The 8,915-nt window shown below is 37.4% G+C and overlaps 1 protein-coding gene across 2 annotated transcripts in view; it reads right to left on the bottom strand.

The window, feature by feature from the left end:
- Window positions 1-7,962, bottom strand: part of chrna9a (cholinergic receptor, nicotinic, alpha 9a) — an 86,876-nt gene extending 78,914 nt beyond the window's left edge. The window contains exon 1 of one of the 2 annotated variants that reach the window (XM_043692625.1): window positions 7,827-7,962. The gene's annotated coding sequence lies outside the window, so the exon portion shown is untranslated. Of the gene's footprint in view, window positions 1-1,581; window positions 1,613-7,826 lie in introns of those variants that run through there. The other variant, XM_043692614.1, reaches the window with a different exon arrangement.
- Window positions 7,963-8,915: the final 953 nt, after the last annotated feature.

Consider the following 8,915-nt stretch of genomic DNA (forward strand, 5'->3'; position numbering starts at 1 on the left):
TTGCTGGAAAAGCGCAGCAGGTCAGGCAGCATCCAGGGAACAGGAGAATCGACGTTTCGGGCATGAGCCCTTCTTCAGGAATGGGGAAAGTTTGTCCCGCAGGCTAAGATAAAAGGTAGGGAGGAGGGACTTGGGAGTTTCCACCTATCACATTTCCGACGCCCCTCTCCCAAGTCCCTCCTCCCTACCTTTTATCTTAGCCTGCTGGACAAACTTTCCCCATTCCTGAAGAAGGGCTTATGCCCGAAACGTCGATTCCTCAATATCATGAGATCCAATTCTGGAAAGTGGCTCAATTTCAGACTACTGGCTCAGACATGGCAGTGCTGCTACATGAGCAAAGATAAGAATTAACAAATTTTAGGATCTTTGTTCTCTATATTTTGTATTTTTCCTTCCTTTCAACTGAACCGTCCATTTGTATGTAGAACTGTCCCTGGAGAGGGCAAATCAGGATGACCAATATGGGTCTCATAGTTTGGGGGTGCATGGCATTGTGATCATGGGCACCTGGGAGGAGCTGGAAGAGTGGGGATGACCTTGGAATAGGTGTGAGTGGTGCCTTATGACCTTCCATTTAATTTCTGGTTTATTTTGAAGGAGACAAGACATCATTAATGTAATGATGGGGCTTCATGGACTTATAGCTTCCCCTTTCTCTCATGATAGAATTTGTACAAGGGCACGGAATCTTCTCTAGTGTGATTTGCCCAAGGCCCTGCAGCCCACAACCCTATCTTCAGTTTTGAAAGGCTGCTATTATTCTTATGCAAAATTGTGACTACTACTATTGCTTTGGGAAAATAATTAATATAGCCGATCAAACTTGGTTTTTTAAATTAACATCTGTGCATTACCATTGAAGGGGAGGCAAAGGCTTTGTGGTATTATCACTGGACTGTTAATCCAAATAATATCTGGGACTTGGGTTCAAATCCTGCCATGGCAGATGGTGGAATTTGAGTTCAATTAAAAAAAACTGGAACGATGCCATGAAACCATTACTAATTGTCAGAAAAGCCCATCTGGTTCATTAATTTTCTTAAGGGATGGAAACTGTCTCCTTACCTGGTTGGCCTGCACACGGAACTCCAGACCTACAGTGATGTGGTTGACTTTTAATTTCCCCCTGGACAATTAGAGATGGACAATAAATGCTGGCCTAGCCAATGATGCCCTCATCCCATTAACGAATTTTTTAAAAGCCTACATTTCCATTAAAATCACACCAGTTTTTAAAGACTTTCATCTGAAATCTATTAACTAAACAAAGTGTTGGCATTCAAAACTTTGTCCTCAAAAGATGTTACCTAGTAGGGTAATGAAACGTCTGGAAATGAACCTTGCAGCTCAGCAAGCAATCCTACATCCAAAACCTCAACCTGAGCTACAAATCTTCTCAAAACTCGCTTGGTCCTCAAAAATTAATCAATATTATAGGTTTCAAAAGATTAAATTCTTGCTGAAATGCATTTTCTTTCTGAATTTGAGTTTTTATTAAAGTGATGCATTGCTATTGAATCTCACTTGAGTTACACTTATCCTATCATTCAGTGTAGTGTGGTTCGCAAACCTCATTACCTATATATAATCCAGCCTCTGAAAGCATAGATGTATCACACATAGAATCCACAAGTATATCTTCATTGGAGAGATTCTCTGTTGCAAAAATGAGGATCAAAAAGGTCAGTTCAAGGGAACAATTCAAGGAAATTAAATTGAAAACGTGTAACCTTGAGAAGGTTGAATATTTTTAATATTCTACTTAACTGGCTCTTGTCATCTACAATGTGGAAATTACATAGCTGGTTGAAATAAGGTGGTGTGAATTTGAGGGGAATTATACACAAATATAGTAAACAGAGCTAACAGTCACCAAGTAATTTGAATGCATCCAGCGGTTGATTGGGGGAGGTTATAAGAACTGCTAGTTACTAATAAGAATAACAACCGATGCATGGAATCCCTTTCACCCACCAACCTTCATTATTGAAACAAATAACTCAGTTCTTATAAGTGAAATTTCAAACTAAAGTCACACTAATTGAATCATTTCCGGAAAAGTAAAATTCTATGTGATTGCAACATTTTCATATTAAATTATGTGCTATCATTTACATTAGGTAACAGAACAAGTTTCGGCAAATTGTGGAGTCAGCAAGTGATAAATTGCTTTAATTTCACAAAGGGCCTTGTGAAAATGTTCTCTATTTGTGATAATCTTCAATTCACTTTCACAAGAAGTCATTTTTAAGGTATACACAACACCAGCAGTCAACCGAATAAACATTAACAATTCTTTAGATACAGAATCGCAGATGAGAAAGATGTCTCTGAATCTCATGGAAGATTGCAGGAAGCTGCTGTTCATTTTGTACAGTTAGCACGTAATTTGTTATTTCAGTTAAAACTAAACTTGAGAACATGCAGAAAAGATTTGCAAGAATGTTGCTGGGACTAGAGGGTTTGACCTATAAGGAGAAGCTGAATAGGCTAGGGCTATTTTTCCTTGGAGTATCGGAGACTGAGGTTGTACAGGCAAATAAAATGATAAGGGCCATGGAGAGGGTGAATAACCAAGGTCTTTTTCCTTGGGTGGTGAGTCCAGAACTAGATGACATAGGTTTAGGTGAGAAGGGAAGGATTTAAAATTGACCTGAGGGGTAACTTTTTCACAGAGGATGGTGTGTGTATGAAATGAGCTATTGGAGGAAGTAATGGAGGTGGATACAATTACAGCATTTAAAAAGACATCCAGATGGGTATATGAATAGGAAAGGTTTAGAGGGATATAGGCCAAATGCTGGCAAATGGGACTAGGTCAAATTGGGATGTTTGATTGGCCGGGATGAGTTAGACCAAAGGGGCTGTTTCCATGCTATATGACTCTGTGACTCTAAATTCATGGTTCTGACTATAAAAAATTACTTAATACAAAAATATTGCTATTATAATAATCTCAGTGGCCTTTGTTCCATGCAAGAGGGCTTTGTACTAATAACTACAGTGAGGAGCTAATTTGGGGTGAAAATTGCATTTTGTATTACTTTATTGCTCACATTAAATGGCAGCTAGCATAAAGTAGTCACAAATATTCAATTTTAAATGGAAAAAAATGGAAATTTTCTGCTCTTGGTTTTCTTAGTTGCTATGCCATCTCTCTTGCAATCTTAAAATTATGAATAATATTTACTAATTGCATAAAATTAAAAGAAATAATACCATGGAAATGCCATTTGCATAGAATTATCTAAACCATTTGCATAGAATTTTAAATTCTGTCTCATTTTGCAGAATTCAAGGAAAGCAATTGATACAGAAATATTTCTACTTAGTAACACCTAAACAGAAAATTGACATCTAAAAATGAGAACAAATTTTTATTCTGTTATCATTTATATACATGTATTTAAATATAGACAATAGACAATAGGTGCAGGAGTAGGCCATTCTGCCCTTCGAGCCTGCACCACCATTCAATATGATCATGGCTGATCATCCTTAATCAGTATCCTGTTCCTGCCTTATCTCCATAACCCTTGATTCCACTATCCTTGAGAGCTCTATCAAACTCTTTCTTAAATGAATCCAGAGACTGGGCCTCCACTGCCCTCTGGGGCAGAGCATTCCACACAGCCACACTCTCTGGGTGAAGAAGTTTCTCCTCATCTCTGTCCTAAATGGTCTACCCCATATTTTTAAGCTGTGTCCTCTGGTTCGGCACTCACCCATCAGTGGAAACATGTTGCCTGCCTCTAGAGTGTCCAATCCTTTAATAATCTTATATGTCACAGTCAGATCCCCTCACAGTCTTCGAAACTCAAGGGTATACAAGCCCAGTCGCTCCAGTCTTTCAGCGTAAGGTAGTCCCGCCATTCCAGAAATTGACCTCGTGAATCTATGCTGCAGTCCCTCAATAGCCAGAATGTCTTTCCTCAAATTTGGAGACCAGAACTGCACACAATACTCCAGGTGTGGTCTTACCAGGGCCCTGTACAGCTGCAGAAGAACCTCTTTGCTTCTATTCTCAATTCCTCTTGTTATGAAGGCCAGCATGCTATTAGCCTTCTTCACTACCTGCTGTACCTGCATGCTTGCCTTCATTGACTGGTGTACAAGAACACCCAGATCTCTCTGTACTGCCATTGAATTGAATCTTGTAGGTAGTCCATACTGCTGCTGCTGGAGGGAGTGGATGCTTGTGGATGTGTTGCCAATCAAGTGGGCTGCCTTTGTTTCCTATTAGCCAACCAATTTTCAGTCCAAGCTAGTACTTTGCCCCCAATACCATGCGCCCTAATTTTGCTCACTAACCTCAAAAGCTTTCTGAAAGTCCAGGTGCACTACATCTACTGGATCTCCCTCGTCCATTTTCAGAGTTACATCCTCAAAAAATTCCAGAAGATTAGTCAAGCATGATTTCCCCTTCATAAATCCATGCTGACTCTGACCTATCCTGTTACTACTATCCAGATGTGTCATAATTTCACCCTTTATAATAGACTCCAGCATCTTTCCCACCACTAAGGTCAGACTAACTGGTCTATAATTTCCTGCTTTCTTTCTCCCACCTTCTTTAAAAAGTGGTACAACATTAGCCACCCTCCAATCCACAGAAACTGATCCCGAATCTATCGACCTCTGGAAAATAATCACCAACGCATCCACGATTTCTCGAGCCCCCTCCTTCAGTACCCTGGGATGTATACCATCAGGCCTCAGGGACTTATCAACCTTCAGACCTAACAGTCTCTCCAACACCAATTCCTGGCAAATATAAATTCCCTTAAGTGCAGGTCCTTCAGCCACTGTTACCTCAGGGAGATTGCTTGTGTCTTCCCCAGTGAACACAGATCTGAAGTAACAATTCAATTTTTCTGCCATTTCTTTGTTCCCCGTAATATATTCTCCTGTTTCTATCTTCAAGGGCCCAATTTTAGTCTTAACCATTTTTTTGCCTTTCACATACCTAAAAAAGCTTTTACTGTCCTCCTTTATATTTTTGGCCAGTTTATCTTCGTACCTCATTTTTTCTCTGCGTATTTCCTTCTTAGTAATCCTCTGTTGTTCTTTAAAAGCTTCCCAGTCCTCTGTTTTCCCACTTATCTTTGCTATGTTATACTTTTTCTCTTTTAACTTTATATTTTCTTAACTTCCCTTGTCAGCCACGGCATCCCATGCCTCCTCCTCGGATCTTTCTTCCTTTTTGGAATGAACTGATCCTGCATCTTCTGCATTATACACAGAAATATCCACCATTGTTCCTCCACTGTCATCCCTGCTAAGGTATTGCACCATTGAACTTTGGCCAGCTCCTCCCTCATAGCTCCATAGTTCTCTTTATTCAACAGAAATATTGTACCCTCTCCCTCTCAAATTGCAGATTGAAGCTTATTGTATTATGGTCACTACTTCCCAATGGCTCCTTCACTTCGAGGTCTCTGATCAATTCTGGTTTGTTACACAATACCAGATCCAGAATTGCCTTCTCCCTGGTATGCTCCAGCACCAGCTGTTCTAAGAATCCATCTCGGAGGCACTCCACAAAGTCTCTTTCTTGAGGTCCAATACCATCCTGATTCTCCCAGTCTACCTGCATGTTGAAATCCCCCATAACAACTGTAGTAACATCTTTGCGACAGGCCAATTTCAGCTCCTGATTCAACTTACATCCGACATGCAGACTATTGTTTGGGGGCCTGTAGACAACTCCCAAGAGGGTCTTGTTACCCTTGGAATTTCTCAGCTCTATCCACACTGACTCTACATCCCCTGATTCTAGGTCCCCCCGCGCAAGGGACTGAATATCATCCCTTACCAACATGGCCAACCCACCCCCTCTGCCCGTCAGTCTGTCCTTACGAAAGCACGTGTAGTCTTGAATATTCATTTCTCAGGCCCTGTCCACTTGAAGCCACGTCTCAGTTATTCCCACAATATCGTATCTGCCAACTTCCAATAGAGCCTCAAGCTCATCCATTTTATTTATTGTATTTTAAATCATATTCAACTATCATTATATTAATCTTAATGCTATAGAAATTTTAGTTTGATAAAATATAATTAAATAAAATGTATTAATTACATTTATATGTAAAGCTTCAGTGTAAAAAGTTCAAATTGTCAATTCACACTATTTGCCAATAAAACATTCAATCATTGAGAATAAAATATAATTTTTCCAATGTATAAATGTACTGTTTTTGTGAATATTCCAAGTATCTGAACAGCATTCAAAAATGTTGTATCTGCAGCATATTTAATTATCTAGTATAGTTAAAATTCACAAATTTAGAAACTTGTTCTAAGTTTTTTTCCAAGATAATATTTTCCTAATATAAAATGTACAAATCAAGGCAGTGTACACATGTCAGCTGTGGTATCCCAGGTCATTTGCTAATCATTAAATTATATTGCACATAAAGAGACCATTCTTCCCATCTGCCCTGTGCTGGCTCTGTGAAAGAACTATCCATTCCCACACTTTCCTCACAGCCTTGTGCAGTTTTCAGTTTGAAGTGTATTTGCAATTCCATTATGCAAGTTACCATTGAATCTGCTTCCTTTGCTCTTTCAAATACATATTTCAGATCATAACAAATTCACAGTGACAAGCAATCTCATCTCCTTCTCAGTTCTTTTGCCAGGTAAAGCAAGTAATCTGTAGTTTTCAGGGTTGATGAAATATTCTAATTATTTATGTTATGAATAGATCTTCACATTCTCCATGTTTTACCTACGGTAACTAAATTCGATCTTGTCCAGCGTTTTAGCATCAATGATTACTTAGTTACTGTATTATTGACAGATCTTAACTATTTATAACATGATATATAAAAAAGTGAGTAATAAATGGAGATAAATTTAAGCATGTGGCTAACATTTGTGCTGTCCTTTGTTATATGCATCCTGCAAAAATACAATCAGACTTTGTTTCTTCAAGCAACATTCATGCTATTTAACATACAAATATAAAATTTTAGCCAGAACAAATAACTTTATTGAAACACAAATTTCTTTATAAATGTAGTAATGTTAGCATAGTGGAGAAACAAATGTGAATACCTCACAAAAGCGAATTCAGTAGGACTTTTACTTATTACAATTTATCACCAATTAAAATGTTCAATCTTTTTATGTTTTAAAATGAAATCAATTATAGAATCATTTTAGTTTGTGGGAGTACATTATCACTGAAATTAATTACATATTATAATTTTTGACAGATGTTTAATGAAATATCCTTAACATAATTATAAGATACAAGGACTTAATTATGCAGGCAATAAAAAACTGAATATAAACATAAATGGAATTTTTCCTGAAAGCAGTCTTTCTTTTCCACTCAATCGTTGCTTTGACTCAGCATTATGCTGAGTTTTTCAATCAATTTAATGTTATAATTTAAAATTATGTTTGTTGAGCATGTTGGAAAATGTACCAGTTAGATACATTCAATGCCAAAGTTGTTATTCTAATTTCTTAATTTCTGTGAAAAGAGCAAGTGAACGATTTGTTATGTGGAAAAAGTAATTATTTTATCAAGAAAGATTTGTTGTATTTGTATACAATGAATTGAGTCCACCTACAACAAAATGTAATCAAATGTTTTTCTCTTTCACTGTACTGAAATTAAACTGTACTGAACAAAGCGTTGAGCTGAAATGCAGCCTACATATGCAGGAAACAAAGAGTGAAATCAAAAAAGCAGCAAGACACCATGGTCAATTCTAATTTTATACAATGATTGCATTACAATGTGAGATCAGCAAACTCAACAAGAAAGTATTACAGCAGAGGAAGACTGCACACAATCTAGTACTTACAAGGCAGAGGCTTCATAAAGACAATGTCCAGAAAGGTATTGCAATGATACAGTTATCTTTCCAAATTATGAAACCCTCAAGAATTTAAGATTGATATTGAAATGTGTTTTATATATCCAGCTGAGATCTGTTCTAAATAAAAAGGGATACTTCAGAAAAAAAAGACAGGACCGCATTCTGTAGAATACATTTATCTCTGTAAAAGGAAATTGCAAAAACTTGAGGGTGGGCAAATGGTGGTGAATTGATGTTATGTATTGTGGTTTTCAAGGCCTATAGCACTGAAGCAGGTACTCTTAAAGGTTTTTCTCAATAATTGCGCTGCCCAAAATAACTTAATCATTGTGACAATTTATTTTTGAATGTTATCAGAGCTTATAGAAAATGTAATGCAAACATATCCAATTTTTTTAAATCTTTATCTAATTATCAGATTTTTGAAATCCAACGAATCTTGCAAACTGGGAGATAATAGACACTCTGGTTAGTTTTTAGATATTTGAACAGCTGAAAGAACATCAAAATAATTTTACAGATACATTGTCTGTACAACTCTAATAAAAGTGGACTCAGGTTATTACTATTCTCCTTGTGGAGAATTGTACCGAAGTCTGTGGATAGCACTGCAGATGCACAACACGGAAGAACAAGTTTATAAACTTGCCAGAAACTCCTGATATGCATTTCTAGTAGGTGAGGCTCCATGCTAGAAGTTGGATTTTGCAAGATCAGCCCTTTCCTGAAGAAATCCTGCATTCAAGCAAAAGCAGACACATTATAGTGACTGCAACTGATCTCATACCACTTGTCTTTAGCAAACCTGGCAGCTCAGATTACTGACCTAACATATCTGGATAAGTCTTGAATAGCAGTCTGCTGGATCAGAAAAATTACAATCCCTCAGAAGTTGAATATCTTTGAACTTTGACATGTTTTTAAAACTAAATGTTCTGGCTAGTGACTCCGGAACTCATTTTGTTCTAAAGAAAATCTTGTCTGCAAAATTAGTTTGCTTTTCATGTTCGTTCTGTACGCAAATGTTCAGCACAAGGTTCCATTTATGAAATGTTCATTTTGTGCTAACACTGT

This window comes from Chiloscyllium plagiosum, chromosome 1 (assembly GCF_004010195.1).
Source record: "Chiloscyllium plagiosum isolate BGI_BamShark_2017 chromosome 1, ASM401019v2, whole genome shotgun sequence".
Classification (NCBI taxonomy): Eukaryota; Metazoa; Chordata; class Chondrichthyes; order Orectolobiformes; family Hemiscylliidae; genus Chiloscyllium; species Chiloscyllium plagiosum.